Raw genomic sequence first — 20,921 nt, 5'->3', positions numbered from 1 at the left:
TGGCCCAGCAACGCCGGGGTAGCTGAATGTGCTGGCCGACCGGCCTGGCTACCTTCTCCCTGCCCGCAAACGAGCCGGGGCACGCGGACCACGCGGACAGCAGCAGCAGCAGCAGCAGCAGCAGCAGCAAAAAGATTGCGCCTCCGTTGTGTGGCAGAGTGAATGTGGAGAGTGGTGACGTGAGCAGCCTCTGCTGGCAGCAAAAGCCTACTGCACCTGGTATTCCCAGGCGGTCTCCCATCCAAGTACTAACCAGGCCTGAGTCTGCTTAGCTTCCGAGATCAGACGAGATCGGGCGTTTTCAGACTAGTATGGCCGTAGGCACTTGCCGCCTGCCTTTCTGGCTAATTCAAGCCTCTCAGTCCAGCCCCTTCTTCTTTACCGCGGGTTTTCTTTTTTTTTCTCTCTCTCTCTCTCTCTTCTTCTTTCCCTCCTACTCCCTTTCATCCCTCCCCCACCTGGCTCCCTTCCTTCTCAGCCTCCCCCCACAGGCAAACTGCAAGCCCTACTTACGCCTCACCAGCCTCCAGCCTGCACCCTTGCTCCCGTTCAACATTCGTCCTCTCCGCACTGGGGGAAGCGTCAGGCACGCGCTACCATCCGCCTCTTGTGCCTTTGTCCCCGTACCCCTGCACCTTCTTTCTATCCAAATAATCATCCGACGCCCTCTCGAATGCCTCGATTCTACCTGCCTCCGCCACGCTTGCAGGCAGTCACGGCCTTCCGCACCTCAACCGCCCGTTGCGTCCACAAGCTTTTTCTCACCTCGCATTTGCTTCTTTGGCAACTCACTTTCAATCTGTGGGGCCCTCTCGCTCTTGATCCTTTTACCAGCGGGCACAGAGCTTCTTCCCTCTCTACTCTGCCCTGCCTTCAACTTAGGGAAAGCTCGCCCCGAGGCACAAGGGCGGCCCGACGTGCATGCGTCCGCGCCGATCACAGGCCGCCGAGCCCAGCTTCCCGAGCAGGCTCCACTCGAATGGCCCAGCAACGCCGGGGTAGCTGAATGTGCTGGCCGACCGGCCTGGCTACCTTCTCCCTGCCCGCAAACGAGCCGGGGCACGCGGACCACGCGGACAGCAGCAGCAGCAGCAGCAAAAAGATTGCGCCTCCGTTGTGTGGCAGAGTGAATGTGGAGAGTGGTGACGTGAGCAGCCTCTGCTGGCAGCAAAAGCCTACTGCACCTGGTATTCCCAGGCGGTCTCCCATCCAAGTACTAACCAGGCCTGAGTCTGCTTAGCTTCCGAGATCAGACGAGATCGGGCGTTTTCAGACTAGTATGGCCTTAGGCACTTGCCGCCTGCCTTTCTGGCTAATTCAAGCCTCTCAGTCCAGCCCCTTCTTCTTTACCGTGGGTTTTCTTTTTTTTTCTCTCTCTCTCTCTCTCTTCTTCTTTCCCTCCTACTCCCTTTCATCCCTCCCCCACCTGGCTCCCTTCCTTCTCAGCCTCCCCCCACAGGCAAACTGCAAGCCCTACTTACGCCTCACCAGCCTCCAGCCTGCACCCTTGCTCCCGTTCAACATTCGTCCTCTCCGCACTGGGGGAAGCGTCAGGCACGCGCTACCATCCGCCTCTTGTGCCTTTGTCCCCGTACCCCTGCACCTTCTTTCTATCCAAATAATCATCCGACGCCCTCTCGAATGCCTCGATTCTACCTGCCTCCGCCACGCTTGCAGGCAGTCACGGCCTTCCGCACCTCAACCGCCCGTTGCGTCCACAAGCTTTTTCTCACCTCGCATTTGCTTCTTTGGCAACTCACTTTCAATCTGTGGGGCCCTCTCGCTCTTGATCCTTTTACCAGCGGGCACAGAGCTTCTTCCCTCTCTACTCTGCCCTGCCTTCAACTTAGGGAAAGCTCGCCCCGAGGCACAAGGGCGGCCCGACGTGCATGCGTCCGCGCCGATCACAGGCCGCCGAGCCCAGCTTCCCGAGCAGGCTCCACTCGAATGGCCCAGCAACGCCGGGGTAGCTGAATGTGCTGGCCGACCGGCCTGGCTACCTTCTCCCTGCCCGCAAACGAGCCGGGGCACGCGGACCACGCGGACAGCAGCAGCAGCAGCAGCAGCAGCAGCAGCAAAAAGATTGCGCCTCCGTTGTGTGGCAGAGTGAATGTGGAGAGTGGTGACGTGAGCAGCCTCTGCTGGCAGCAAAAGCCTACTGCACCTGGTATTCCCAGGCGGTCTCCCATCCAAGTACTAACCAGGCCTGAGTCTGCTTAGCTTCCGAGATCAGACGAGATCGGGCGTTTTCAGACTAGTATGGCCGTAGGCACTTGCCGCCTGCCTTTCTGGCTAATTCAAGCCTCTCAGTCCAGCCCCTTCTTCTTTACCGCGGGTTTTCTTTTTTTTTCTCTCTCTCTCTCTCTCTTCTTCTTTCCCTCCTACTCCCTTTCATCCCTCCCCCACCTGGCTCCCTTCCTTCTCAGCCTCCCCCCACAGGCAAACTGCAAGCCCTACTTACGCCTCACCAGCCTCCAGCCTGCACCCTTGCTCCCGTTCAACATTCGTCCTCTCCGCACTGGGGGAAGCGTCAGGCACGCGCTACCATCCGCCTCTTGTGCCTTTGTCCCCGTACCCCTGCACCTTCTTTCTATCCAAATAATCATCCGACGCCCTCTCGAATGCCTCGATTCTACCTGCCTCCGCCACGCTTGCAGGCAGTCACGGCCTTCCGCACCTCAACCGCCCGTTGCGTCCACAAGCTTTTTCTCACCTCGCATTTGCTTCTTTGGCAACTCACTTTCAATCTGTGGGGCCCTCTCGCTCTTGATCCTTTTACCAGCGGGCACAGAGCTTCTTCCCTCTCTACTCTGCCCTGCCTTCAACTTAGGGAAAGCTCGCCCCGAGGCACAAGGGCGGCCCGACGTGCATGCGTCCGCGCCGATCACAGGCCGCCGAGCCCAGCTTCCCGAGCAGGCTCCACTCGAATGGCCCAGCAACGCCGGGGTAGCTGAATGTGCTGGCCGACCGGCCTGGCTACCTTCTCCCTGCCCGCAAACGAGCCGGGGCACGCGGACCACGCGGACAGCAGCAGCAGCAGCAGCAGCAGCAGCAAAAAGATTGCGCCTCCGTTGTGTGGCAGAGTGAATGTGGAGAGTGGTGACGTGAGCAGCCTCTGCTGGCAGCAAAAGCCTACTGCACCTGGTATTCCCAGGCGGTCTCCCATCCAAGTACTAACCAGGCCTGAGTCTGCTTAGCTTCCGAGATCAGACGAGATCGGGCGTTTTCAGACTAGTATGGCCGTAGGCACTTGCCGCCTGCCTTTCTGGCTAATTCAAGCCTCTCAGTCCAGCCCCTTCTTCTTTACCGTGGGTTTTCTTTTTTTTTCTCTCTCTCTCTCTCTCTTCTTCTTTCCCTCCTACTCCCTTTCATCCCTCCCCCACCTGGCTCCCTTCCTTCTCAGCCTCCCCCCACAGGCAAACTGCAAGCCCTACTTACGCCTCACCAGCCTCCAGCCTGCACCCTTGCTCCCGTTCAACATTCGTCCTCTCCGCACTGGGGGAAGCGTCAGGCACGCGCTACCATCCGCCTCTTGTGCCTTTGTCCCCGTACCCCTGCACCTTCTTTCTATCCAAATAATCATCCGACGCCCTCTCGAATGCCTCGATTCTACCTGCCTCCGCCACGCTTGCAGGCAGTCACGGCCTTCCGCACCTCAACCGCCCGTTGCGTCCACAAGCTTTTTCTCACCTCGCATTTGCTTCTTTGGCAACTCACTTTCAATCTGTGGGGCCCTCTCGCTCTTGATCCTTTTACCAGCGGGCACAGAGCTTCTTCCCTCTCTACTCTGCCCTGCCTTCAACTTAGGGAAAGCTCGCCCCGAGGCACAAGGGCGGCCCGACGTGCATGCGTCCGCGCCGATCACAGGCCGCCGAGCCCAGCTTCCCGAGCAGGCTCCACTCGAATGGCCCAGCAACGCCGGGGTAGCTGAATGTGCTGGCCGACCGGCCTGGCTACCTTCTCCCTGCCCGCAAACGAGCCGGGGCACGCGGACCACGCGGACAGCAGCAGCAGCAGCAGCAGCAGCAGCAAAAAGATTGCGCCTCCGTTGTGTGGCAGAGTGAATGTGGAGAGTGGTGACGTGAGCAGCCTCTGCTGGCAGCAAAAGCCTACTGCACCTGGTATTCCCAGGCGGTCTCCCATCCAAGTACTAACCAGGCCTGAGTCTGCTTAGCTTCCGAGATCAGACGAGATCGGGCGTTTTCAGACTAGTATGGCCGTAGGCACTTGCCGCCTGCCTTTCTGGCTAATTCAAGCCTCTCAGTCCAGCCCCTTCTTCTTTACCGCGGGTTTTCTTTTTTTTTCTCTCTCTCTCTCTCTCTTCTTCTTTCCCTCCTACTCCCTTTCATCCCTCCCCCACCTGGCTCCCTTCCTTCTCAGCCTCCCCCCACAGGCAAACTGCAAGCCCTACTTACGCCTCACCAGCCTCCAGCCTGCACCCTTGCTCCCGTTCAACATTCGTCCTCTCCGCACTGGGGGAAGCGTCAGGCACGCGCTACCATCCGCCTCTTGTGCCTTTGTCCCCGTACCCCTGCACCTTCTTTCTATCCAAATAATCATCCGACGCCCTCTCGAATGCCTCGATTCTACCTGCCTCCGCCACGCTTGCAGGCAGTCACGGCCTTCCGCACCTCAACCGCCCGTTGCGTCCACAAGCTTTTTCTCACCTCGCATTTGCTTCTTTGGCAACTCACTTTCAATCTGTGGGGCCCTCTCGCTCTTGATCCTTTTACCAGCGGGCACAGAGCTTCTTCCCTCTCTACTCTGCCCTGCCTTCAACTTAGGGAAAGCTCGCCCCGAGGCACAAGGGCGGCCCGACGTGCATGCGTCCGCGCCGATCACAGGCCGCCGAGCCCAGCTTCCCGAGCAGGCTCCACTCGAATGGCCCAGCAACGCCGGGGTAGCTGAATGTGCTGGCCGACCGGCCTGGCTACCTTCTCCCTGCCCGCAAACGAGCCGGGGCACGCGGACCACGCGGACAGCAGCAGCAGCAGCAGCAGCAGCAGCAGCAAAAAGATTGCGCCTCCGTTGTGTGGCAGAGTGAATGTGGAGAGTGGTGACGTGAGCAGCCTCTGCTGGCAGCAAAAGCCTACTGCACCTGGTATTCCCAGGCGGTCTCCCATCCAAGTACTAACCAGGCCTGAGTCTGCTTAGCTTCCGAGATCAGACGAGATCGGGCGTTTTCAGACTAGTATGGCCGTAGGCACTTGCCGCCTGCCTTTCTGGCTAATTCAAGCCTCTCAGTCCAGCCCCTTCTTCTTTACCGCGGGTTTTCTTTTTTTTTCTCTCTCTCTCTCTCTCTTCTTCTTTCCCTCCTACTCCCTTTCATCCCTCCCCCACCTGGCTCCCTTCCTTCTCAGCCTCCCCCCACAGGCAAACTGCAAGCCCTACTTACGCCTCACCAGCCTCCAGCCTGCACCCTTGCTCCCGTTCAACATTCGTCCTCTCCGCACTGGGGGAAGCGTCAGGCACGCGCTACCATCCGCCTCTTGTGCCTTTGTCCCCGTACCCCTGCACCTTCTTTCTATCCAAATAATCATCCGACGCCCTCTCGAATGCCTCGATTCTACCTGCCTCCGCCACGCTTGCAGGCAGTCACGGCCTTCCGCACCTCAACCGCCCGTTGCGTCCACAAGCTTTTTCTCACCTCGCATTTGCTTCTTTGGCAACTCACTTTCAATCTGTGGGGCCCTCTCGCTCTTGATCCTTTTACCAGCGGGCACAGAGCTTCTTCCCTCTCTACTCTGCCCTGCCTTCAACTTAGGGAAAGCTCGCCCCGAGGCACAAGGGCGGCCCGACGTGCATGCGTCCGCGCCGATCACAGGCCGCCGAGCCCAGCTTCCCGAGCAGGCTCCACTCGAATGGCCCAGCAACGCCGGGGTAGCTGAATGTGCTGGCCGACCGGCCTGGCTACCTTCTCCCTGCCCGCAAACGAGCCGGGGCACGCGGACCACGCGGACAGCAGCAGCAGCAGCAGCAGCAGCAGCAGCAAAAAGATTGCGCCTCCGTTGTGTGGCAGAGTGAATGTGGAGAGTGGTGACGTGAGCAGCCTCTGCTGGCAGCAAAAGCCTACTGCACCTGGTATTCCCAGGCGGTCTCCCATCCAAGTACTAACCAGGCCTGAGTCTGCTTAGCTTCCGAGATCAGACGAGATCGGGCGTTTTCAGACTAGTATGGCCGTAGGCACTTGCCGCCTGCCTTTCTGGCTAATTCAAGCCTCTCAGTCCAGCCCCTTCTTCTTTACCGCGGGTTTTCTTTTTTTTTCTCTCTCTCTCTCTCTCTCTTCTTCTTTCCCTCCTACTCCCTTTCATCCCTCCCCCACCTGGCTCCCTTCCTTCTCAGCCTCCCCCCACAGGCAAACTGCAAGCCCTACTTACGCCTCACCAGCCTCCAGCCTGCACCCTTGCTCCCGTTCAACATTCGTCCTCTCCGCACTGGGGGAAGCGTCAGGCACGCGCTACCATCCGCCTCTTGTGCCTTTGTCCCCGTACCCCTGCACCTTCTTTCTATCCAAATAATCATCCGACGCCCTCTCGAATGCCTCGATTCTACCTGCCTCCGCCACGCTTGCAGGCAGTCACGGCCTTCCGCACCTCAACCGCCCGTTGCGTCCACAAGCTTTTTCTCACCTCGCATTTGCTTCTTTGGCAACTCACTTTCAATCTGTGGGGCCCTCTCGCTCTTGATCCTTTTACCAGCGGGCACAGAGCTTCTTCCCTCTCTACTCTGCCCTGCCTTCAACTTAGGGAAAGCTCGCCCCGAGGCACAAGGGCGGCCCGACGTGCATGCGTCCGCGCCGATCACAGGCCGCCGAGCCCAGCTTCCCGAGCAGGCTCCACTCGAATGGCCCAGCAACGCCGGGGTAGCTGAATGTGCTGGCCGACCGGCCTGGCTACCTTCTCCCTGCCCGCAAACGAGCCGGGGCACGCGGACCACGCGGACAGCAGCAGCAGCAGCAGCAGCAGCAGCAGCAAAAAGATTGCGCCTCCGTTGTGTGGCAGAGTGAATGTGGAGAGTGGTGACGTGAGCAGCCTCTGCTGGCAGCAAAAGCCTACTGCACCTGGTATTCCCAGGCGGTCTCCCATCCAAGTACTAACCAGGCCTGAGTCTGCTTAGCTTCCGAGATCAGACGAGATCGGGCGTTTTCAGACTAGTATGGCCGTAGGCACTTGCCGCCTGCCTTTCTGGCTAATTCAAGCCTCTCAGTCCAGCCCCTTCTTCTTTACCGCGGGTTTTCTTTTTTTTTCTCTCTCTCTCTCTCTCTTCTTCTTTCCCTCCTACTCCCTTTCATCCCTCCCCCACCTGGCTCCCTTCCTTCTCAGCCTCCCCCCACAGGCAAACTGCAAGCCCTACTTACGCCTCACCAGCCTCCAGCCTGCACCCTTGCTCCCGTTCAACATTCGTCCTCTCCGCACTGGGGGAAGCGTCAGGCACGCGCTACCATCCGCCTCTTGTGCCTTTGTCCCCGTACCCCTGCACCTTCTTTCTATCCAAATAATCATCCGACGCCCTCTCGAATGCCTCGATTCTACCTGCCTCCGCCACGCTTGCAGGCAGTCACGGCCTTCCGCACCTCAACCGCCCGTTGCGTCCACAAGCTTTTTCTCACCTCGCATTTGCTTCTTTGGCAACTCACTTTCAATCTGTGGGGCCCTCTCGCTCTTGATCCTTTTACCAGCGGGCACAGAGCTTCTTCCCTCTCTACTCTGCCCTGCCTTCAACTTAGGGAAAGCTCGCCCCGAGGCACAAGGGCGGCCCGACGTGCATGCGTCCGCGCCGATCACAGGCCGCCGAGCCCAGCTTCCCGAGCAGGCTCCACTCGAATGGCCCAGCAACGCCGGGGTAGCTGAATGTGCTGGCCGACCGGCCTGGCTACCTTCTCCCTGCCCGCAAACGAGCCGGGGCACGCGGACCACGCGGACAGCAGCAGCAGCAGCAGCAGCAGCAGCAGCAAAAAGATTGCGCCTCCGTTGTGTGGCAGAGTGAATGTGGAGAGTGGTGACGTGAGCAGCCTCTGCTGGCAGCAAAAGCCTACTGCACCTGGTATTCCCAGGCGGTCTCCCATCCAAGTACTAACCAGGCCTGAGTCTGCTTAGCTTCCGAGATCAGACGAGATCGGGCGTTTTCAGACTAGTATGGCCGTAGGCACTTGCCGCCTGCCTTTCTGGCTAATTCAAGCCTCTCAGTCCAGCCCCTTCTTCTTTACCGCGGGTTTTCTTTTTTTTTCTCTCTCTCTCTCTCTCTTCTTCTTTCCCTCCTACTCCCTTTCATCCCTCCCCCACCTGGCTCCCTTCCTTCTCAGCCTCCCCCCACAGGCAAACTGCAAGCCCTACTTACGCCTCACCAGCCTCCAGCCTGCACCCTTGCTCCCGTTCAACATTCGTCCTCTCCGCACTGGGGGAAGCGTCAGGCACGCGCTACCATCCGCCTCTTGTGCCTTTGTCCCCGTACCCCTGCACCTTCTTTCTATCCAAATAATCATCCGACGCCCTCTCGAATGCCTCGATTCTACCTGCCTCCGCCACGCTTGCAGGCAGTCACGGCCTTCCGCACCTCAACCGCCCGTTGCGTCCACAAGCTTTTTCTCACCTCGCATTTGCTTCTTTGGCAACTCACTTTCAATCTGTGGGGCCCTCTCGCTCTTGATCCTTTTACCAGCGGGCACAGAGCTTCTTCCCTCTCTACTCTGCCCTGCCTTCAACTTAGGGAAAGCTCGCCCCGAGGCACAAGGGCGGCCCGACGTGCATGCGTCCGCGCCGATCACAGGCCGCCGAGCCCAGCTTCCCGAGCAGGCTCCACTCGAATGGCCCAGCAACGCCGGGGTAGCTGAATGTGCTGGCCGACCGGCCTGGCTACCTTCTCCCTGCCCGCAAACGAGCCGGGGCACGCGGACCACGCGGACAGCAGCAGCAGCAGCAGCAGCAGCAGCAGCAAAAGATTGCGCCTCCGTTGTGTGGCAGAGTGAATGTGGAGAGTGGTGACGTGAGCAGCCTCTGCTGGCAGCAAAAGCCTACTGCACCTGGTATTCCCAGGCGGTCTCCCATCCAAGTACTAACCAGGCCTGAGTCTGCTTAGCTTCCGAGATCAGACGAGATCGGGCGTTTTCAGACTAGTATGGCCGTAGGCACTTGCCGCCTGCCTTTCTGGCTAATTCAAGCCTCTCAGTCCAGCCCCTTCTTCTTTACCGCGGGTTTTCTTTTTTTTTCTCTCTCTCTCTCTCTCTTCTTCTTTCCCTCCTACTCCCTTTCATCCCTCCCCCACCTGGCTCCCTTCCTTCTCAGCCTCCCCCCACAGGCAAACTGCAAGCCCTACTTACGCCTCACCAGCCTCCAGCCTGCACCCTTGCTCCCGTTCAACATTCGTCCTCTCCGCACTGGGGGAAGCGTCAGGCACGCGCTACCATCCGCCTCTTGTGCCTTTGTCCCCGTACCCCTGCACCTTCTTTCTATCCAAATAATCATCCGACGCCCTCTCGAATGCCTCGATTCTACCTGCCTCCGCCACGCTTGCAGGCAGTCACGGCCTTCCGCACCTCAACCGCCCGTTGCGTCCACAAGCTTTTTCTCACCTCGCATTTGCTTCTTTGGCAACTCACTTTCAATCTGTGGGGCCCTCTCGCTCTTGATCCTTTTACCAGCGGGCACAGAGCTTCTTCCCTCTCTACTCTGCCCTGCCTTCAACTTAGGGAAAGCTCGCCCCGAGGCACAAGGGCGGCCCGACGTGCATGCGTCCGCGCCGATCACAGGCCGCCGAGCCCAGCTTCCCGAGCAGGCTCCACTCGAATGGCCCAGCAACGCCGGGGTAGCTGAATGTGCTGGCCGACCGGCCCCTGGCTACCTTCTCCCTGCCCGCAAACGAGCCGGGGCACGCGGACCACGCGGACAGCAGCAGCAGCAGCAGCAGCAGCAGCAAAAAGATTGCGCCTCCGTTGTGTGGCAGAGTGAATGTGGAGAGTGGTGACGTGAGCAGCCTCTGCTGGCAGCAAAAGCCTACTGCACCTGGTATTCCCAGGCGGTCTCCCATCCAAGTACTAACCAGGCCTGAGTCTGCTTAGCTTCCGAGATCAGACGAGATCGGGCGTTTTCAGACTAGTATGGCCGTAGGCACTTGCCGCCTGCCTTTCTGGCTAATTCAAGCCTCTCAGTCCAGCCCCTTCTTCTTTACCGCGGGTTTTCTTTTTTTTTCTCTCTCTCTCTCTCTCTCTCTTCTTCTTCTCCCTCCTACTCCCTTTCATCCCTCCCCCACCTGGCTCCCTTCCTTCTCAGCCTCCCCCCACAGGCAAACTGCAAGCCCTACTTACGCCTCACCAGCCTCCAGCCTGCACCCTTGCTCCCGTTCAACATTCGTCCTCTCCGCACTGGGGGAAGCGTCAGGCACGCGCTACCATCCGCCTCTTGTGCCTTTGTCCCCGTACCCCTGCACCTTCTTTCTATCCAAATAATCATCCGACGCCCTCTCGAATGCCTCGATTCTACCTGCCTCCGCCACGCTTGCAGGCAGTCACGGCCTTCCGCACCTCAACCGCCCGTTGCGTCCACAAGCTTTTTCTCACCTCGCATTTGCTTCTTTGGCAACTCACTTTCAATCTGTGGGGCCCTCTCGCTCTTGATCCTTTTACCAGCGGGCACAGAGCTTCTTCCCTCTCTACTCTGCCCTGCCTTCAACTTAGGGAAAGCTCGCCCCGAGGCACAAGGGCGGCCCGACGTGCATGCGTCCGCGCCCATCACAGGCCGCCGAGCCCAGCTTCCCGAGCAGGCTCCACTCGAATGGCCCAGCAACGCCGGGGTAGCTGAATGTGCTGGCCGACCGGCCTGGCTACCTTCTCCCTGCCCGCAAACGAGCCGGGACATGCGGACCACGCGGACAGCAGCAGCAGCAGCAGCAGCAGCAGCAAAAAGATTGCGCCTCCGTTGTGTGGCAGAGTGAATGTGGAGAGTGGTGACGTGAGCAGCCTCTGCTGGCAGCAAAAGCCTACTGCACCTGGTATTCCCAGGCGGTCTCCCATCCAAGTACTAACCAGGCCTGAGTCTGCTTAGCTTCCGAGATCAGACGAGATCGGGCGCTTTCAGACTAGTATGGCCGTAGGCACTTGCCGCCTGCCTTTCTGGCTAATTCAAGCCTCTCAGTCCAGCCCCTTCTTCTTTACCGCGGGTTTTCTTTTTTTTTCTCTCTCTCTCTCTCTCTTCTTCTTTCCCTCCTACTCCCTTTCATCCCTCCCCCACCTGGCTCCCTTCCTTCTCAGCCTCCCCCCACAGGCAAACTGCAAGCCCTACTTACGCCTCACCAGCCTCCAGCCTGCACCCTTGCTCCCGTTCAACATTCGTCCTCTCCGCACTGGGGGAAGCGTCAGGCACGCGCTACCATCCGCCTCTTGTGCCTTTGTCCCCGTACCCCTGCACCTTCTTTCTATCCAAATAATCATCCGACGCCCTCTCGAATGCCTCGATTCTACCTGCCTCCGCCACGCTTGCAGGCAGTCACGGCCTTCCGCACCTCAACCGCCCGTTGCGTCCACAAGCTTTTTCTCACCTCGCATTTGCTTCTTTGGCAACTCACTTTCAATCTGTGGGGCCCTCTCGCTCTTGATCCTTTTACCAGCGGGCACAGAGCTTCTTCCCTCTCTACTCTGCCCTGCCTTCAACTTAGGGAAAGCTCGCCCCGAGGCACAAGGGCGGCCCGACGTGCATGCGTCCGCGCCGATCACAGGCCGCCGAGCCCAGCTTCCCGAGCAGGCTCCACTCGAATGGCCCAGCAACGCCGGGGTAGCTGAATGTGCTGGCCGACCGGCCTGGCTACCTTCTCCCTGCCCGCAAACGAGCCGGGGCACGCGGACCACGCGGACAGCAGCAGCAGCAGCAGCAGCAGCAGCAAAAAGATTGCGCCTCCGTTGTGTGGCAGAGTGAATGTGGAGAGTGGTGACGTGAGCAGCCTCTGCTGGCAGCAAAAGCCTACTGCACCTGGTATTCCCAGGCGGTCTCCCATCCAAGTACTAACCAGGCCTGAGTCTGCTTAGCTTCCGAGATCAGACGAGATCGGGCGTTTTCAGACTAGTATGGCCGTAGGCACTTGCCGCCTGCCTTTCTGGCTAATTCAAGCCTCTCAGTCCAGCCCCTTCTTCTTTACCGCGGGTTTTCTTTTTTTTTCTCTCTCTCTCTCTCTCTTCTTCTTTCCCTCCTACTCCCTTTCATCCCTCCCCCACCTGGCTCCCTTCCTTCTCAGCCTCCCCCCACAGGCAAACTGCAAGCCCTACTTACGCCTCACCAGCCTCCAGCCTGCACCCTTGCTCCCGTTCAACATTCGTCCTCTCCGCACTGGGGGAAGCGTCAGGCACGCGCTACCATCCGCCTCTTGTGCCTTTGTCCCCGTACCCCTGCACCTTCTTTCTATCCAAATAATCATCCGACGCCCTCTCGAATGCCTCGATTCTACCTGCCTCCGCCACGCTTGCAGGCAGTCACGGCCTTCCGCACCTCAACCGCCCGTTGCGTCCACAAGCTTTTTCTCACCTCGCATTTGCTTCTTTGGCAACTCACTTTCAATCTGTGGGGCCCTCTCGCTCTTGATCCTTTTACCAGCGGGCACAGAGCTTCTTCCCTCTCTACTCTGCCCTGCCTTCAACTTAGGGAAAGCTCGCCCCGAGGCACAAGGGCGGCCCGACGTGCATGCGTCCGCGCCCATCACAGGCCGCCGAGCCCAGCTTCCCGAGCAGGCTCCACTCGAATGGCCCAGCAACGCCGGGGTAGCTGAATGTGCTGGCCGACCGGCCTGGCTACCTTCTCCCTGCCCGCAAACGAGCCGGGGCACGCGGACCACGCGGACAGCAGCAGCAGCAGCAGCAGCAGCAGCAAAAAGATTGCGCCTCCGTTGTGTGGCAGAGTGAATGTGGAGAGTGGTGACGTGAGCAGCCTCTGCTGGCAGCAAAAGCCTACTGCACCTGGTATTCCCAGGCGGTCTCCCATCCAAGTACTAACCAGGCCTGAGTCTGCTTAGCTTCCGAGATCAGACGAGATCGGGCGTTTTCAGACTAGTATGGCCGTAGGCACTTGCCGCCTGCCTTTCTGGCTAATTCAAGCCTCTCAGTCCAGCCCCTTCTTCTTTACCGCGGGTTTTCTTTTTTTTTCTCTCTCTCTCTCTCTCTTCTTCTTTCCCTCCTACTCCCTTTCATCCCTCCCCCACCTGGCTCCCTTCCTTCTCAGCCTCCCCCCACAGGCAAACTGCAAGCCCTACTTACGCCTCACCAGCCTCCAGCCTGCACCCTTGCTCCCGTTCAACATTCGTCCTCTCCGCACTGGGGGAAGCGTCAGGCACGCGCTACCATCCGCCTCTTGTGCCTTTGTCCCCGTACCCCTGCACCTTCTTTCTATCCAAATAATCATCCGACGCCCTCTCGAATGCCTCGATTCTACCTGCCTCCGCCACGCTTGCAGGCAGTCACGGCCTTCCGCACCTCAACCGCCCGTTGCGTCCACAAGCTTTTTCTCACCTCGCATTTGCTTCTTTGGCAACTCACTTTCAATCTGTGGGGCCCTCTCGCTCTTGATCCTTTTACCAGCGGGCACAGAGCTTCTTCCCTCTCTACTCTGCCCTGCCTTCAACTTAGGGAAAGCTCGCCCCGAGGCACAAGGGCGGCCCGACGTGCATGCGTCCGCGCCGATCACAGGCCGCCGAGCCCAGCTTCCCGAGCAGGCTCCACTCGAATGGCCCAGCAACGCCGGGGTAGCTGAATGTGCTGGCCGACCGGCCTGGCTACCTTCTCCCTGCCCGCAAACGAGCCGGGACATGCGGACCACGCGGACAGCAGCAGCAGCAGCAGCAGCAGCAGCAAAAAGATTGCGCCTCCGTTGTGTGGCAGAGTGAATGTGGAGAGTGGTGACGTGAGCAGCCTCTGCTGGCAGCAAAAGCCTACTGCACCTGGTATTCCCAGGCGGTCTCCCATCCAAGTACTAACCAGGCCTGAGTCTGCTTAGCTTCCGAGATCAGACGAGATCGGGCGCTTTCAGACTAGTATGGCCGTAGGCACTTGCCGCCTGCCTTTCTGGCTAATTCAAGCCTCTCAGTCCAGCCCCTTCTTCTTTACCGCGGGTTTTCTTTTTTTTTCTCTCTCTCTCTCTCTCTTCTTCTTTCCCTCCTACTCCCTTTCATCCCTCCCCCACCTGGCTCCCTTCCTTCTCAGCCTCCCCCCACAGGCAAACTGCAAGCCCTACTTACGCCTCACCAGCCTCCAGCCTGCACCCTTGCTCCCGTTCAACATTCGTCCTCTCCGCACTGGGGGAAGCGTCAGGCACGCGCTACCATCCGCCTCTTGTGCCTTTGTCCCCGTACCCCTGCACCTTCTTTCTATCCAAATAATCATCCGACGCCCTCTCGAATGCCTCGATTCTACCTGCCTCCGCCACGCTTGCAGGCAGTCACGGCCTTCCGCACCTCAACCGCCCGTTGCGTCCACAAGCTTTTTCTCACCTCGCATTTGCTTCTTTGGCAACTCACTTTCAATCTGTGGGGCCCTCTCGCTCTTGATCCTTTTACCAGCGGGCACAGAGCTTCTTCCCTCTCTACTCTGCCCTGCCTTCAACTTAGGGAAAGCTCGCCCCGAGGCACAAGGGCGGCCCGACGTGCATGCGTCCGCGCCGATCACAGGCCGCCGAGCCCAGCTTCCCGAGCAGGCTCCACTCGAATGGCCCAGCAACGCCGGGGTAGCTGAATGTGCTGGCCGACCGGCCTGGCTACCTTCTCCCTGCCCGCAAACGAGCCGGGGCACGCGGACCACGCGGACAGCAGCAGCAGCAGCAGCAGCAGCAGCAAAAAGATTGCGCCTCCGTTGTGTGGCAGAGTGAATGTGGAGAGTGGTGACGTGAGCAGCCTCTGCTGGCAGCAAAAGCCTACTGCACCTGGTATTCCCAGGCGGTCTCCCATCCAAGTACTAACCAGGCCTGAGTCTGCTTAGCTTCCGAGATCAGACGAGATCGGGCGTTTTCAGACTAGTATGGCCGTAGGCACTTGCCGCCTGCCTTTCTGGCTAATTCAAGCCTCTCAGTCCAGCCCCTTCTTCTTTACCGCGGGTTTTCTTTTTTTTTCTCTCTCTCTCTCTCTCTTCTTCTTTCCCTCCTACTCCCTTTCATCCCTCCCCCACCTGGCTCCCTTCCTTCTCAGCCTCCCCCCACAGGCAAACTGCAAGCCCTACTTACGCCTCACCAGCCTCCAGCCTGCACCCTTGCTCCCGTTCAACATTCGTCCTCTCCGCACTGGGGGAAGCGTCAGGCACGCGCTACCATCCGCCTCTTGTGCCTTTGTCCCCGTACCCCTGCACCTTCTTTCTATCCAAATAATCATCCGACGCCCTCTCGAATGCCTCGATTCTACCTGCCTCCGCCACGCTTGCAGGCAGTCACGGCCTTCCGCACCTCAACCGCCCGTTGCGTCCACAAGCTTTTTCTCACCTCGCATTTGCTTCTTTGGCAACTCACTTTCAATCTGTGGGGCCCTCTCGCTCTTGATCCTTTTACCAGCGGGCACAGAGCTTCTTCCCTCTCTACTCTGCCCTGCCTTCAACTTAGGGAAAGCTCGCCCCGAGGCACAAGGGCGGCCCGACGTGCATGCGTCCGCGCCGATCACAGGCCGCCGAGCCCAGCTTCCCGAGCAGGCTCCACTCGAATGGCCCAGCAACGCCGGGGTAGCTGAATGTGCTGGCCGACCGGCCTGGCTACCTTCTCCCTGCCCGCAAACGAGCCGGGGCACGCGGACCACGCGGACAGCAGCAGCAGCAGCAGCAGCAGCAGCAAAAAGATTGCGCCTCCGTTGTGTGGCAGAGTGAATGTGGAGAGTGGTGACGTGAGCAGCCTCTGCTGGCAGCAAAAGCCTACTGCACCTGGTATTCCCAGGCGGTCTCCCATCCAAGTACTAACCAGGCCTGAGTCTGCTTAGCTTCCGAGATCAGACGAGATCGGGCGTTTTCAGACTAGTATGGCCGTAGGCACTTGCCGCCTGCCTTTCTGGCTAATTCAAGCCTCTCAGTCCAGCCCCTTCTTCTTTACCGCGGGTTTTCTTTTTTTTTCTCTCTCTCTCTCTCTCTTCTTCTTTCCCTCCTACTCCCTTTCATCCCTCCCCCACCTGGCTCCCTTCCTTCTCAGCCTCCCCCCACAGGCAAACTGCAAGCCCTACTTACGCCTCACCAGCCTCCAGCCTGCACCCTTGCTCCCGTTCAACATTCGTCCTCTCCGCACTGGGGGAAGCGTCAGGCACGCGCTACCATCCGCCTCTTGTGCCTTTGTCCCCGTACCCCTGCACCTTCTTTCTATCCAAATAATCATCCGACGCCCTCTCGAATGCCTCGATTCTACCTGCCTCCGCCACGCTTGCAGGCAGTCACGGCCTTCCGCACCTCAACCGCCCGTTGCGTCCACAAGCTTTTTCTCACCTCGCATTTGCTTCTTTGGCAACTCACTTTCAATCTGTGGGGCCCTCTCGCTCTTGATCCTTTTACCAGCGGGCACAGAGCTTCTTCCCTCTCTACTCTGCCCTGCCTTCAACTTAGGGAAAGCTCGCCCCGAGGCACAAGGGCGGCCCGACGTGCATGCGTCCGCGCCCATCACAGGCCGCCGAGCCCAGCTTCCCGAGCAGGCTCCACTCGAATGGCCCAGCAACGCCGGGGTAGCTGAATGTGCTGGCCGACCGGCCTGGCTACCTTCTCCCTGCCCGCAAACGAGCCGGGACATGCGGACCACGCGGACAGCAGCAGCAGCAGCAGCAGCAGCAGCAAAAAGATTGCGCCTCCGTTGTGTGGCAGAGTGAATGTGGAGAGTGGTGACGTGAGCAGCCTCTGCTGGCAGCAAAAGCCTACTGCACCTGGTATTCCCAGGCGGTCTCCCATCCAAGTACTAACCAGGCCTGAGTCTGCTTAGCTTCCGAGATCAGACGAGATCGGGCGCTTTCAGACTAGTATGGCCGTAGGCACTTGCCGCCTGCCTTTCTGGCTAATTCAAGCCTCTCAGTCCAGCCCCTTCTTCTTTACCGCGGGTTTTCTTTTTTTTTCTCTCTCTCTCTCTCTCTTCTTCTTTCCCTCCTACTCCCTTTCATCCCTCCCCCACCTGGCTCCCTTCCTTCTCAGCCTCCCCCCACAGGCAAACTGCAAGCCCTACTTACGCCTCACCAGCCTCCAGCCTGCACCCTTGCTCCCGTTCAACATTCGTCCTCTCCGCACTGGGGGAAGCGTCAGGCACGCGCTACCATCCGCCTCTTGTGCCTTTGTCCCCGTACCCCTGCACCTTCTTTCTATCCAAATAATCATCCGACGCCCTCTCGAATGCCTCGATTCTACCTGCCTCCGCCACGCTTGCAGGCAGTCACGGCCTTCCGCACCTCAACCGCCCGTTGCGTCCACAAGCTTTTTCTCACCTCGCATTTGCTTCTTTGGCAACTCACTTTCAATCTGTGGGGCCCTCTCGCTCTTGATCCTTTTACCAGCGGGCACAGAGCTTCTTCCCTCTCTACTCTGCCCTGCCTTCAACTTAGGGAAAGCTCGCCCCGAGGCACAAGGGCGGCCCGACGTGCATGCGTCCGCGCCGATCACAGGCCGCCGAGCCCAGCTTCCCGAGCAGGCTCCACTCGAATGGCCCAGCAACGCCGGGGTAGCTGAATGTGCTGGCCGACCGGCCTGGCTACCTTCTCCCTGCCCGCAAACGAGCCGGGGCACGCGGACCACGCGGACAGCAGCAGCAGCAGCAGCAGCAGCAGCAAAAAGATTGCGCCTCCGTTGTGTGGCAGAGTGAATGTGGAGAGTGGTGACGTGAGCAGCCTCTGCTGGCAGCAAAAGCCTACTGCACCTGGTATTCCCAGGCGGTCTCCCATCCAAGTACTAACCAGGCCTGAGTCTGCTTAGCTTCCGAGATCAGACGAGATCGGGCGTTTTCAGACTAGTATGGCCGTAGGCACTTGCCGCCTGCCTTTCTGGCTAATTCAAGCCTCTCAGTCCAGCCCCTTCTTCTTTACCGCGGGTTTTCTTTTTTTTTCTCTCTCTCTCTCTCTCTTCTTCTTTCCCTCCTACTCCCTTTCATCCCTCCCCCACCTGGCTCCCTTCCTTCTCAGCCTCCCCCCACAGGCAAACTGCAAGCCCTACTTACGCCTCACCAGCCTCCAGCCTGCACCCTTGCTCCCGTTCAACATTCGTCCTCTCCGCACTGGGGGAAGCGTCAGGCACGCGCTACCATCCGCCTCTTGTGCCTTTGTCCCCGTACCCCTGCACCTTCTTTCTATCCAAATAATCATCCGACGCCCTCTCGAATGCCTCGATTCTACCTGCCTCCGCCACGCTTGCAGGCAGTCACGGCCTTCCGCACCTCAACCGCCCGTTGCGTCCACAAGCTTTTTCTCACCTCGCATTTGCTTCTTTGGCAACTCACTTTCAATCTGTGGGGCCCTCTCGCTCTTGATCCTTTTACCAGCGGGCACAGAGCTTCTTCCCTCTCTACTCTGCCCTGCCTTCAACTTAGGGAAAGCTCGCCCCGAGGCACAAGGGCGGCCCGACGTGCATGCGTCCGCGCCCATCACAGGCCGCCGAGCCCAGCTTCCCGAGCAGGCTCCACTCGAATGGCCCAGCAACGCCGGGGTAGCTGAATGTGCTGGCCGACCGGCCTGGCTACCTTCTCCCTGCCCGCAAACGAGCCGGGGCACGCGGACCACGCGGACAGCAGCAGCAGCAGCAGCAGCAGCAGCAAAAAGATTGCGCCTCCGTTGTGTGGCAGAGTGAATGTGGAGAGTGGTGACGTGAGCAGCCTCTGCTGGCAGCAAAAGCCTACTGCACCTGGTATTCCCAGGCGGTCTCCCATCCAAGTACTAACCAGGCCTGAGTCTGCTTAGCTTCCGAGATCAGACGAGATCGGGCGTTTTCAGACTAGTATGGCCGTAGGCACTTGCCGCCTGCCTTTCTGGCTAATTCAAGCCTCTCAGTCCAGCCCCTTCTTCTTTACCGCGGGTTTTCTTTTTTTTTCTCTCTCTCTCTCTCTCTTCTTCTTTCCCTCCTACTCCCTTTCATCCCTCCCCCACCTGGCTCCCTTCCTTCTCAGCCTCCCCCCACAGGCAAACTGCAAGCCCTACTTACGCCTCACCAGCCTCCAGCCTGCACCCTTGCTCCCGTTCAACATTCGTCCTCTCCGCACTGGGGGAAGCGTCAGGCACGCGCTACCATCCGCCTCTTGTGCCTTTGTCCCCGTACCCCTGCACCTTCTTTCTATCCAAATAATCATCCGACGCCCTCTCGAATGCCTCGATTCTACCTGCCTCCGCCACGCTTGCAGGCAGTCACGGCCTTCCGCACCTCAACCGCCCGTTGCGTCCACAAGCTTTTTCTCACCTCGCATTTGCTTCTTTGGCAACTCACTTTCAATCTGTGGGGCCCTCTCGCTCTTGATCCTTTTACCAGCGGGCACAGAGCTTCTTCCCTCTCTACTCTGCCCTGCCTTCAACTTAGGGAAAGCTCGCCCCGAGGCACAAGGGCGGCCCGACGTGCATGCGTCCGCGCCGATCACAGGCCGCCGAGCCCAGCTTCCCGAGCAGGCTCCACTCGAATGGCCCAGCAACGCCGGGGTAGCTGAATGTGCTGGCCGACCGGCCTGGCTACCTTCTCCCTGCCCGCAAACGAGCCGGGGCACGCGGACCACGCGGACAGCAGCAGCAGCAGCAGCAGCAGCAGCAAAAAGATTGCGCCTCCGTTGTGTGGCAGAGTGAATGTGGAGAGTGGTGACGTGAGCAGCCTCTGCTGGCAGCAAAAGCCTACTGCACCTGGTATTCCCAGGCGGTCTCCCATCCAAGTACTAACCAGGCCTGAGTCTGCTTAGCTTCCGAGATCAGACGAGATCGGGCGTTTTCAGACTAGTATGGCCGTAGGCACTTGCCGCCTGCCTTTCTGGCTAATTCAAGCCTCTCAGTCCAGCCCCTTCTTCTTTACCGCGGGTTTTCTTTTTTTTTCTCTCTCTCTCTCTCTCTTCTTCTTTCCCTCCTACTCCCTTTCATCCCTCCCCCACCTGGCTCCCTTCCTTCTCAGCCTCCCCCCACAGGCAAACTGCAAGCCCTACTTACGCCTCACCAGCCTCCAGCCTGCACCCTTGCTCCCGTTCAACATTCGTCCTCTCCGCACTGGGGGAAGCGTCAGGCACGCGCTACCATCCGCCTCTTGTGCCTTTGTCCCCGTACCCCTGCACCTTCTTTCTATCCAAATAATCATCCGACGCCCTCTCGAATGCCTCGATTCTACCTGCCTCCGCCACGCTTGCAGGCAGTCACGGCCTTCCGCACCTCAACCGCCCGTTGCGTCCACAAGCTTTTTCTCACCTCGCATTTGCTTCTTTGGCAACTCACTTTCAATCTGTGGGGCCCTCTCGCTCTTGATCCTTTTACCAGCGGGCACAGAGCTTCTTCCCTCTCTACTCTGCCCTGCCTTCAACTTAGGGAAAGCTCGCCCCGAGGCACAAGGGCGGCCCGACGTGCATGCGTCCGCGCCGATCACAGGCCGCCGAGCCCAGCTTCCCGAGCAGGCTCCACTCGAATGGCCCAGCAACGCCGGGGTAGCTGAATGTGCTGGCCGACCGGCCTGGCTACCTTCTCCCTGCCCGCAAACGAGCCGGGGCACGCGGACCACGCGGACAGCAGCAGCAGCAGCAGCAGCAGCAGCAGCAAAAGATTGCGCCTCCGTTGTGTGGCAGAGTGAATGTGGAGAGTGGTGACGTGAGCAGCCTCTGCTGGCAGCAAAAGCCTACTGCACCTGGTATTCCCAGGCGGTCTCCCATCCAAGTACTAACCAGGCCTGAGTCTGCTTAGCTTCCGAGATCAGACGAGATCGGGCGTTTTCAGACTAGTATGGCCGTAGGCACTTGCCGCCTGCCTTTCTGGCTAATTCAAGCCTCTCAGTCCAGCCCCTTCTTCTTTACCGC

At 59.3% G+C, this 20,921-nt stretch overlaps 22 non-coding genes across 22 annotated transcripts; all 22 read right to left on the bottom strand.

Moving 5' to 3' along the window:
- Positions 1-204: 204 nt before the first annotated feature.
- On the bottom strand, positions 205-323 carry LOC144675454 (5S ribosomal RNA). The gene has a single exon (XR_013574991.1). It is a non-coding gene; the product is annotated as a 5S ribosomal RNA (ribosomal RNA).
- Positions 324-1,172: 849 nt separating this feature from the next.
- Positions 1,173-1,291, bottom strand: LOC144675497 (5S ribosomal RNA). Its single transcript, XR_013575034.1, has one exon. It is a non-coding gene; the product is annotated as a 5S ribosomal RNA (ribosomal RNA).
- An 861-nt stretch (positions 1,292-2,152) lies between these two features.
- Positions 2,153-2,271, bottom strand: LOC144675453 (5S ribosomal RNA). Its single transcript, XR_013574990.1, has one exon. It is a non-coding gene; the product is annotated as a 5S ribosomal RNA (ribosomal RNA).
- Positions 2,272-3,129: 858 nt separating this feature from the next.
- Positions 3,130-3,248, bottom strand: LOC144675452 (5S ribosomal RNA). Its single transcript, XR_013574989.1, has one exon. It is a non-coding gene; the product is annotated as a 5S ribosomal RNA (ribosomal RNA).
- Positions 3,249-4,106: 858 nt separating this feature from the next.
- Positions 4,107-4,225, bottom strand: LOC144675451 (5S ribosomal RNA). The gene has a single exon (XR_013574988.1). It is a non-coding gene; the product is annotated as a 5S ribosomal RNA (ribosomal RNA).
- Positions 4,226-5,086: 861 nt separating this feature from the next.
- LOC144675450 (5S ribosomal RNA) lies at positions 5,087-5,205 on the bottom strand. Its single transcript, XR_013574987.1, has one exon. It is a non-coding gene; the product is annotated as a 5S ribosomal RNA (ribosomal RNA).
- Positions 5,206-6,066: 861 nt separating this feature from the next.
- On the bottom strand, positions 6,067-6,185 carry LOC144675448 (5S ribosomal RNA). Its single transcript, XR_013574986.1, has one exon. It is a non-coding gene; the product is annotated as a 5S ribosomal RNA (ribosomal RNA).
- An 863-nt stretch (positions 6,186-7,048) lies between these two features.
- LOC144675447 (5S ribosomal RNA) lies at positions 7,049-7,167 on the bottom strand. The gene has a single exon (XR_013574985.1). It is a non-coding gene; the product is annotated as a 5S ribosomal RNA (ribosomal RNA).
- An 861-nt stretch (positions 7,168-8,028) lies between these two features.
- LOC144675446 (5S ribosomal RNA) lies at positions 8,029-8,147 on the bottom strand. Its single transcript, XR_013574984.1, has one exon. It is a non-coding gene; the product is annotated as a 5S ribosomal RNA (ribosomal RNA).
- An 860-nt stretch (positions 8,148-9,007) lies between these two features.
- LOC144675445 (5S ribosomal RNA) lies at positions 9,008-9,126 on the bottom strand. The gene has a single exon (XR_013574983.1). It is a non-coding gene; the product is annotated as a 5S ribosomal RNA (ribosomal RNA).
- Positions 9,127-9,986: 860 nt separating this feature from the next.
- LOC144675444 (5S ribosomal RNA) lies at positions 9,987-10,105 on the bottom strand. Its single transcript, XR_013574982.1, has one exon. It is a non-coding gene; the product is annotated as a 5S ribosomal RNA (ribosomal RNA).
- An 863-nt stretch (positions 10,106-10,968) lies between these two features.
- LOC144675455 (5S ribosomal RNA) lies at positions 10,969-11,087 on the bottom strand. Its single transcript, XR_013574992.1, has one exon. It is a non-coding gene; the product is annotated as a 5S ribosomal RNA (ribosomal RNA).
- An 858-nt stretch (positions 11,088-11,945) lies between these two features.
- On the bottom strand, positions 11,946-12,064 carry LOC144675442 (5S ribosomal RNA). Its single transcript, XR_013574980.1, has one exon. It is a non-coding gene; the product is annotated as a 5S ribosomal RNA (ribosomal RNA).
- An 858-nt stretch (positions 12,065-12,922) lies between these two features.
- On the bottom strand, positions 12,923-13,041 carry LOC144675441 (5S ribosomal RNA). Its single transcript, XR_013574979.1, has one exon. It is a non-coding gene; the product is annotated as a 5S ribosomal RNA (ribosomal RNA).
- Positions 13,042-13,899: 858 nt separating this feature from the next.
- On the bottom strand, positions 13,900-14,018 carry LOC144675443 (5S ribosomal RNA). The gene has a single exon (XR_013574981.1). It is a non-coding gene; the product is annotated as a 5S ribosomal RNA (ribosomal RNA).
- An 858-nt stretch (positions 14,019-14,876) lies between these two features.
- Positions 14,877-14,995, bottom strand: LOC144675440 (5S ribosomal RNA). The gene has a single exon (XR_013574978.1). It is a non-coding gene; the product is annotated as a 5S ribosomal RNA (ribosomal RNA).
- Positions 14,996-15,853: 858 nt separating this feature from the next.
- Positions 15,854-15,972, bottom strand: LOC144675439 (5S ribosomal RNA). Its single transcript, XR_013574977.1, has one exon. It is a non-coding gene; the product is annotated as a 5S ribosomal RNA (ribosomal RNA).
- An 858-nt stretch (positions 15,973-16,830) lies between these two features.
- Positions 16,831-16,949, bottom strand: LOC144675431 (5S ribosomal RNA). The gene has a single exon (XR_013574970.1). It is a non-coding gene; the product is annotated as a 5S ribosomal RNA (ribosomal RNA).
- Positions 16,950-17,807: 858 nt separating this feature from the next.
- Positions 17,808-17,926, bottom strand: LOC144675438 (5S ribosomal RNA). The gene has a single exon (XR_013574976.1). It is a non-coding gene; the product is annotated as a 5S ribosomal RNA (ribosomal RNA).
- An 858-nt stretch (positions 17,927-18,784) lies between these two features.
- Positions 18,785-18,903, bottom strand: LOC144675437 (5S ribosomal RNA). Its single transcript, XR_013574975.1, has one exon. It is a non-coding gene; the product is annotated as a 5S ribosomal RNA (ribosomal RNA).
- Positions 18,904-19,761: 858 nt separating this feature from the next.
- LOC144675436 (5S ribosomal RNA) lies at positions 19,762-19,880 on the bottom strand. The gene has a single exon (XR_013574974.1). It is a non-coding gene; the product is annotated as a 5S ribosomal RNA (ribosomal RNA).
- An 860-nt stretch (positions 19,881-20,740) lies between these two features.
- On the bottom strand, positions 20,741-20,859 carry LOC144675435 (5S ribosomal RNA). Its single transcript, XR_013574973.1, has one exon. It is a non-coding gene; the product is annotated as a 5S ribosomal RNA (ribosomal RNA).
- Between the last annotated feature and the right edge of the window lie 62 nt (positions 20,860-20,921).

This window comes from Cetorhinus maximus, unplaced genomic scaffold (assembly GCF_964194155.1).
Source record: "Cetorhinus maximus unplaced genomic scaffold, sCetMax3.hap1.1 HAP1_SCAFFOLD_997, whole genome shotgun sequence".
NCBI classification, from domain to species: domain Eukaryota; kingdom Metazoa; phylum Chordata; class Chondrichthyes; order Lamniformes; family Cetorhinidae; genus Cetorhinus; species Cetorhinus maximus.
This window is presented reverse-complemented; position numbering and strand designations above follow the sequence as displayed.